Raw genomic sequence first — 8,286 nt, 5'->3', positions numbered from 1 at the left:
GGATTATTTCTATAGATATACATTCTCCACATACTGTGCAGTTTTGCCTATCACACTTCCAGAGAGAGAATGTCCTAATTTTGTCCTGCATAATAGTTTCTCATTTCTTGAACAGTGAATGTAACATTTGACCACTATCAAAATAAACCATTACTTAACTATATAGTAAAGACTTTAATCACAGTCCAAATATACAATAAAATTGTAATTCTGTCCAAGAATTAAATGTTAAATGAACTACTTAAAATAAAGTGCATTTTCCTTTCTATTGAGTGAAGCAAATGGCCTCAATTGAGCTCCTGCGATGAAAGGGCTCTTAAGACAGTCCATTTGCATTTTTTACTCAATCTTGGCTAACCAGGCCATGGTTTTTTCCATCTTGGCCTATGTTTTACATCTTTAATCATACATTAGAAAATCGGAATATTTATTTAAAAATTACTTGGAGATTAAACAACCGTCTTTTAACCAGAGAACTTTAACAATTAGGAAATTGCACCCATTCAAATGAATGGAGGAAGGCTAATGGAAGTGAACCGAATTTTACTTCTGATGATGATGAAGGAGAAAGTGCTGTCTTTGCCCTAAGTATAGGAAAACAATTCACTGATCATTCTACTGGCAGCCTTCCTCCTAATTCCCTCAAGTGCAGCCTTGGCTACAGCAAACAAGTCTCATTCTGATTCTATGGCATTATTTTACTGGTTTATTAAATTACCTTCAATTAAATAAGAAATCAGTTTCAATGTATTTAAAGCTGCACCCACTTAAACTTGTCTTACATTTGTACCTGTGTATGAGTCTGTCAGGTCTGAGTGTTTTGCTTTTGGAGGACAACTTCATTATAAATGACAACAACCACATTTTGGCTGACTGGAGAGATTTTTATTCTTGTTATACAGACCAGTCATTTGACTTGTGAAATTGGTTTCAAAAAGCTTGCAGCAAAATGGCTTTGACAAGATGTCACACTGTGAAACGTGGGTGACAAGACGGATCCCAGTGACTGGTGCACAGAGAGATGACGTAAATTAATTTCAAAATAACAACTTGATTCTGCTGATAGAGGGAAAAGAACATTGATTGTAACAAGGCCATCAACGATAGTCCTGAGGCTTTACGAATACAGAAATAACCAATGCAAGAAAGTTTTAGATTTGTGTTTTCACAGACAGAATAGTTGAAGTAATGAGCAGGGATGCCTCAGAATAATACAGGCAGAAATATTCATTCAGATTAAGACCGGAGAGTTTGAATTCTATTAAGAACCCCCCAATCTCCTGAGAGGTGAATGACAAGTTGGAGATTTCTGAGTCTGTCAGCCTGGTCTGCTACAGATGTGGTTCAGGAGTATTCAACTTTACATGTAAAGTGGGCACTGTTTCATGTGCAACCTATATTTCACATTTTTAAATTCTGAATTTGCCCAGCTTATCTTTAGGTATCAGTCTAGGTGAAAACCTTCTTGCACACTTTTTCTGTATTTTATATAATTCCAGAATTTCAAAAGCTAAGGAGATTAAATGACTTCCTTTCAGTGCTGCTTCTATTAATCTGTCCAAAATAAAACAACAAAAAAGGTCAGCAAGAGATGTATTCATTGATTGCTTTCCTTGCACACCTAATCTTAATGTTCTTTAGAAAGCCTGACTTCTATTGTCTAAGATTTTCCGGGTTTTAGAAGACTAAGTGTAAAATATATATTTTGCCTTGCGATTATTTCATAGAAGGGATAGGGAATACTGAGCAAAACTTTTTGGAATGCCTTGCTTATCACAGTTTCTAGAAATGTATCAAAAACCAACCAGCACCCTATATTTTTACTTCTGTAGAAATAGTGGTTATTATAGTATAAGAGATCTCTTTTAGTAAGATTTTACTAGATTCAAGCCACTGGGCCTGATGCCCAAGTGGTGCAGGCAGAAAAGAATCCTCTAAGGAATTCAGGTTTGATAACAAGAAACCAGTGGTTCACAGCTCTGACTTGGAAACACAGTCTGTGTGACTATGAGTAAGTCTCTTGCTTCTTCTAATAAGAGCAGCATAGTAACGATGCCCTCTTAAGGACCAAAGAGTCCAAGTCCAAATGATGACCAAGACAGCCTTAATATTGCCTTCACCTCCACTAAGCTTGACAGTCTTCTTCTAGACTGTAAGCCCCTACTTGTTTTGTCAGGGCCTTTCCTTTAGAATATTTATAAATTCTTTCTCTGAACCTTTGAGATGTAAATATTTTTAATTGTTTCTCTCCAGGTTTCCAAACAAGGAGTAACTTTATGAAGCACCTGAGAGCCCTCCCTTGGAAATAAAATCATTACAATCTGCCAGGCTCTCAGGGACTGCTAGAGCCTCACTTAGATGAACATTCGCTCCAAGTTACAAAACTACTTCCTGTCCCTCCAAGAGACCTTACTTTTCCTTTACATCAGCTGCTGAGCAAACACAGATAGCCTGCATCTCCTCAAACCCAATTCTTGAAAATTATGGTGCCTTCAGGGAAGGTTTTTTAGACTTAGTTCTCTTCCCTTTCCTTAATGTAATAGGAGACAATAAAATCTGCCTAGTTTGTTTCACTTTCTCAGGAGCAATTTTTGCTTTGAAAATATTTTCCTTATAAAAAATTATATATAACTTACTACTGTGATAACTCAGGTTGTTATCCTGGCAGTAAAACTCTACAATTTGTGCCTTAAAGACAAAATAATATTGCCTTTATATTTTTCTTTTTCTGAAATATTAATGTAATATGTAATAAATTAGGCATTTAAGTATTAAATGAATGTGGTAAATGGTTGCTGAAGAGGAATCTCTCTCTCTCTCTCTCTAATATGTAATAAATTAGGCATTTAAGTATTAAATGAATGTGGTAAATGGTTGCTGAAGAGGAATAACTTGCTAGGTATCATTAACATATTTTAATTAATATTTTAAATATATGAGTAATAGATTACAACCTGCTTATACCATATCTGAAAGAACTTATTTTCCTATAAATATCAAATAATTACACTAATATAACTGTTCCTTGAATTAAATCAGGCCAGAGTTGCATGATTTGATATTTTATTATCTAAAAATTATTAAAATAAATTCCCCCAATTATGCTTAACTCTTAGCTCGCAGATAGATTCTCCATCCCCACCTACAATTTTTATAAAATTGTTTTATAATATGATGAGTTTAAAGGCTGAAAATGATTTCCTATTGTCTCAGATACTGCTGACAAAAGAGGAGTTTTTAAAAGAATTTAAATATATTCTGCAACAATAACAGCACAGATGTACCTCTGGAGAAAGTATTCACCCAAAGTATCAACTAATATTTTCTTCAGATAAGACATATACTAAACTATATTCACATACCATACGAATTGTCATATACTATATGAATCGTCAAAACAAGCACATAAACAACGCTCAACCAGGGACAGTATTGTGTAGACTCTCTCCTCAAACTGCTCATAATTCGTTTTTGAAAAGCCATCGTGTGTGTGTGTGTGTGTGTGTGTGTGTGTGTGTGTGTGTGTGAGTGTGTGTGCATTGCAGAAGGCAGGGCATGCAGGAGGTGGTGAAGCAGGACAAGTTGCTAAGTGGGATGATACACTCCAGGAAATCAAAGGAGTTATTATTAAAAAGTACAAGGTAAGCAATTCTGATAACAAGCAGCTGTGTAAATGTTTAATGCTTTTCACTGCTATGCCTGGTGGCTCAGCCTCTGCTCAGAACAGTGTGGGGGTGGGGTGCCCCAGATTTGCTGCCTTTGTTCTAAATCTGCAGCCTCCTGCGCTCAGGTGCCATCAACTAAGAGGGCAGAAACTTAGGCTGGTTCTCCCTGTCACGGGGGAGTGGCTCACCCTGTGTGCTGGGGGAGGGATAAGACAGAGGAGGCACCTGGAATCTTTCACAAAATAACACTCTGAGATAAGTGGTAGAAAACAACTGATGTTTGTGCCTTTTGTGAAATTTACCATTTTTGCTGGAGAAGTATATGCTGAACTTAAAAATGCTTTCTCCTTGGGGCTTGGAAACTGAGGGGGATTACTATAATAAGTGTAAATAGGTTTCCTTTTTTATTTTGAAGAGAAAAAAAAAAACAAATTTTCAAAACAAGATAATGAGAGGGTAACAATGTTTAGTACATTGTGTATAATTACCTTTAAATGAGCTACTCAGAGTACAAGATACTAGCATTTAATTGTCCAAAAAATATTAGCACAAACCTTTCTTTTCAATGAACTAAGAGAAATTAGTAGTATAACTATCTCAACTACTATATCTATATATTTGCTTTTTGCTTCCTTCTTTTTTCCATTCCTCCATCCCAGTTTGCCTTTCCTTTGGAAGATTCTTCTCATTTTATGCTATCTATTGTTCATTTTGGAGCTTATTTACTCTTTCAGCTTCTCACACTAGAGAGATAACACAGTGTTTACACATGTAAGTCTGGTTTATTTCGTGTATGGGTATGGTCTCAAGTTGCATCCATTTACCTATAAAAGTCTCCAGTTAATTCTTCATTATGGCTGAGTAGTATTCCATTGTATACAAAGATCACATCTTTTTTATCCATTCTTCGGTTGATAGGGATTTGGGCTGTTTCCAACATTTAGCTATGCCAAATTGCACTGCTAAAATATGGGTGCACACATATCACTATAATATGAGGTTTCTTTTTCTAACTAATCCATAAATTGCTTTTGAGAGTGTTGACTTTTACCCAAATACTGGACAATGGGACCATTAAGAAATACCCTCATTCCTACCTGAGGTTTTGTGTTTGAAAAATAGCTGAGTGCAAAAACAAAGAAAAAATTCAACCCTCTTTCTCATAAGACTTAGAAAGGATTCTTAAGTGACACATTTTTATCTTTACCTGTGACATAGCTGGATTCAGCACACACAAATATCTCATGTGTCACTTCATTAAAATTAGTTGAACCATTTGTCCATGTTGGTCCACTGGAAAAAGAACGCTTGTGAATATATTATGAACCAAATTGGGCATTGTCCACTGAACACTGGAACTTGCCCCACCTGCAGCCGGAGCCAGGACAGAGGACTTTCGTCTCTGTTGATAACTGGCTCAGCGCAGGGACAAACATTTCTTCTCCAACTATTTGATCCGGACCTCTCCTCCCGCGTCTCAGGAGCCCATTCTTTTCCGCCCTTGTTTCCTCCTCCCTTTGGAACTAAACCCTTTTCCTGCCTAACCTTTGAGTTGTGCGCGGTTTGTTCCTATTCTAACTGTCCCTTCCTCTGAGGCACAGTTCTCTTCATTGCAGGAATCTTTTCCGTAGCGTCTCTCCTCATATATAACTAGATTTGTCTGTATTTGACATTATGCATATGTGATTATTTCATTAAAATTTCCAATCAAAGAATGTTAGAGCTTGAAGAAGCCTTAGAGATAATGTAATCTGGGTTTTTAAATCATATTTTAATATGCATTAGATAATTTAAGAAGATATTAGAATTGGATTCCAGATCATTCTCACCATGCAATAATATCAGGATATATACATTAGATAATACAAAGGCTTCAGATCATTTGGTCAGAAACTGTAGGTTCAGAGACACTGATTTTCAATGCCCTGCTTTTGCAGATGAATTATAGAGATTACTTGATTTAGCCTAAGAACACTTGTTCACTAGAGTGAAATAATGAATAAAAGTTCTTTTTTTTAGGGCATAGGATAGTGCTAGTGTTGGGTGGTATTTTAAAAATAACCAAGAAAGGGCCTGGGGATTTAGCTCAGCGGCAAAAGCGCCTGCCTGGAAAGCGCAAGGTCATGAGTTCGGTTCCTGGTACCGGAGAAAAACAAAACAAAACAAAACAAAACAAAAAAATACCCAAGAAAACAGAAATAGAGAAATAAAATTTGGTTAGAAAAAAAGGTTTCTCTCTCTCTCTCTCTCACACACACACACACACACACACACAGGCCCCACAATGTAAGGGAACTTTTATGAAGTCCCATGTTTGAAATTTATGCTTACTATTATATCACATTCAGAAGTTAGAGTATGGCTATGTTCCATCCGTTTTGTTTATATGGGCCTATGTTTTATATAGGAGCATTATTTACTGTTGATCATATTTGAAAGAATGTATTTTTTATTTATTCTTGAGTACTTTGGAACAAGTGTATATATCTATATATAAATAGCTAATAAAACCTCAATTTTAATTAGCCATTTTTTGTCTTAATCTAGTAGTTCTCCACAAATGAGTTTTGGGCAGGGTTTTCAGCAAAGAAACACTGAAGATAAAATTTGAATCACATCAAAGAAAAACTAACTTCTAACTCTTTAATCTGCCACCTAGAAAACATAATTTGAAGTTAAGGAAGAAACAGGAAGAAAAACAAGGATTGAAAATGAGAGATACAGTAGCAATTCAGTTCACAAATGCTTTTTCTCACAATCAATTTGAGCAGAGGCATTTGGTGAAATTTTGCTTCCTTGGCTGTCTTGGCCATCTTCCCCACAAAAGTGGAAAGAATTAAGTTCGTGAACCAAATGCCCCTGTACTTCCATATGGAGAAGATGTGTCTGAAGCTGGTTTCCAGGCAACTGACTAACAAAACACAAGAGATATACTTATCCCACATTACTAAGCATATAATCATAGTCATTTCAGAGACAGACAGTGTATGAGGACCGTTAAAGCATAATACAATATTAACAGTGATATAATTTTTACCTTTTATTCTTTATAGGTAATTTCAAACATTACTGACCTTTTCACATAAGCATTTCATTTCATCCTAAATATAATTTTGCAACTATTTAAATGCTCCATACGCACATGTTATAATTAACTGGGATATTTAGATGAGGATGCAAAAAGTCTAATAATATTCTATCTTTTGAGTTTGCCTATTTGGAAAAGAAATCATAAAAAATCCAAGAGTGTGGATTTTAATTATTGAAAATCAGTGTTTTATTTTCAGTTCTACAAAATATTACTACGAGACCTTCAACACACACCCTTTGCTTTCCTGAAGTGAGAGAGTTCCTTTTTCTGCAAACCAGAATTCATCGTTTCAGAACTGAGCAACAGCCGATTATGTGACTGTTCAGGGATACATTGTTTTTCTACAGAAATCTCCAATCTCTTCTACTCAGTACTATCAAAGACAAAGCTTACTTTCAAACGTCTGCAAAATTATTATATTTTAGTCCAGAAAAGATATGTGATGCTACCTTTTAAAGTCTACAACTAAAACTCTAATTAGTCTTCTATATCTAAATGATGTTTCTCTTATTCAATACTGTTTTGTCTCCTCTAATCAACCATTTTTTTTTCATTTAAGCTGGTAAGATGATCGATTTAAGGAACTAGTGAGGTTCAAATTTCAACAGATGGTTTCAGCTATAGAACTTCATCTAAGCTTGATAAACTAAGGATTCTTGGCAGATCAGAAGGTATAGCTGCTTGCTCCAAATTTAGACAAATTCTAAATGAGGAGTAATGTGATTGGAGTGGTTCCGAGAATAAATTATAAAATACGTTACATATTAAGAATATTTGCTAAATATCTGAATTTGTAAATGAAATCAATAAGATAATGGAAATATAAAAAATCTACAAAACGCTTAGGATAATAAAAAGACAGATGATATTGTGTGAAAGTTTTTCTAAATTAACATATACAGTCTTGGACAAATACCTGGATAAGAGAGTGTGAATAACATAAATTGAGGTTTGCAGATGAAACTGTAATGGGAGTGTAATGATTTTATCAATAAGGAGATAATTTTTACGAGCCAAAATATTTATTATCTCATTAAGATGTATACACAGATTTCAAGAAAAGAGAGACGTATTCATATTGACCTCTGTCTCCAATCTATCCTGAGAACATTTGAAAACTTTTGTCTGAATATTTAATAATAGATTTTTTGTATGTATAATACTGCTTCTCTTCCCACTGAGCCAAAATATGAACTATAAAATGTTTAATTATACCAGCCATTGTTATACTTTCTTTTTAGGATCAAGACCACCTGGTGTGTGTGTGTGTGTGTCTGTGTGTTTATGTGTGTGTGAAAACTTTCCTAGGTCTACTAATCAAGGACTTTCCTTGTGTGGCAAGGTCTGTCAGTCATGTTCTGTCATCCTTCAGACTCACATTTCTTCCTTACCCTTCTGCCTGAGCCTAGACTGATAATGAAGGTCTCCACATTTCTCTCTCTCTCTTTCTTTTCTTCTCTCTCAAATAAAGCGCATACATGGAAAATCAGGAGCTTTAAAGGGGTTCACGGGGCTGGGGATTTAGCTCAG

This window comes from Chinchilla lanigera, unplaced genomic scaffold (assembly GCF_000276665.1).
Source record: "Chinchilla lanigera isolate Chin_1 unplaced genomic scaffold, ChiLan1.0 scaffold00033, whole genome shotgun sequence".
Taxonomy (NCBI): Eukaryota; Metazoa; Chordata; class Mammalia; order Rodentia; family Chinchillidae; genus Chinchilla; species Chinchilla lanigera.
This window is presented reverse-complemented; position numbering follows the sequence as displayed.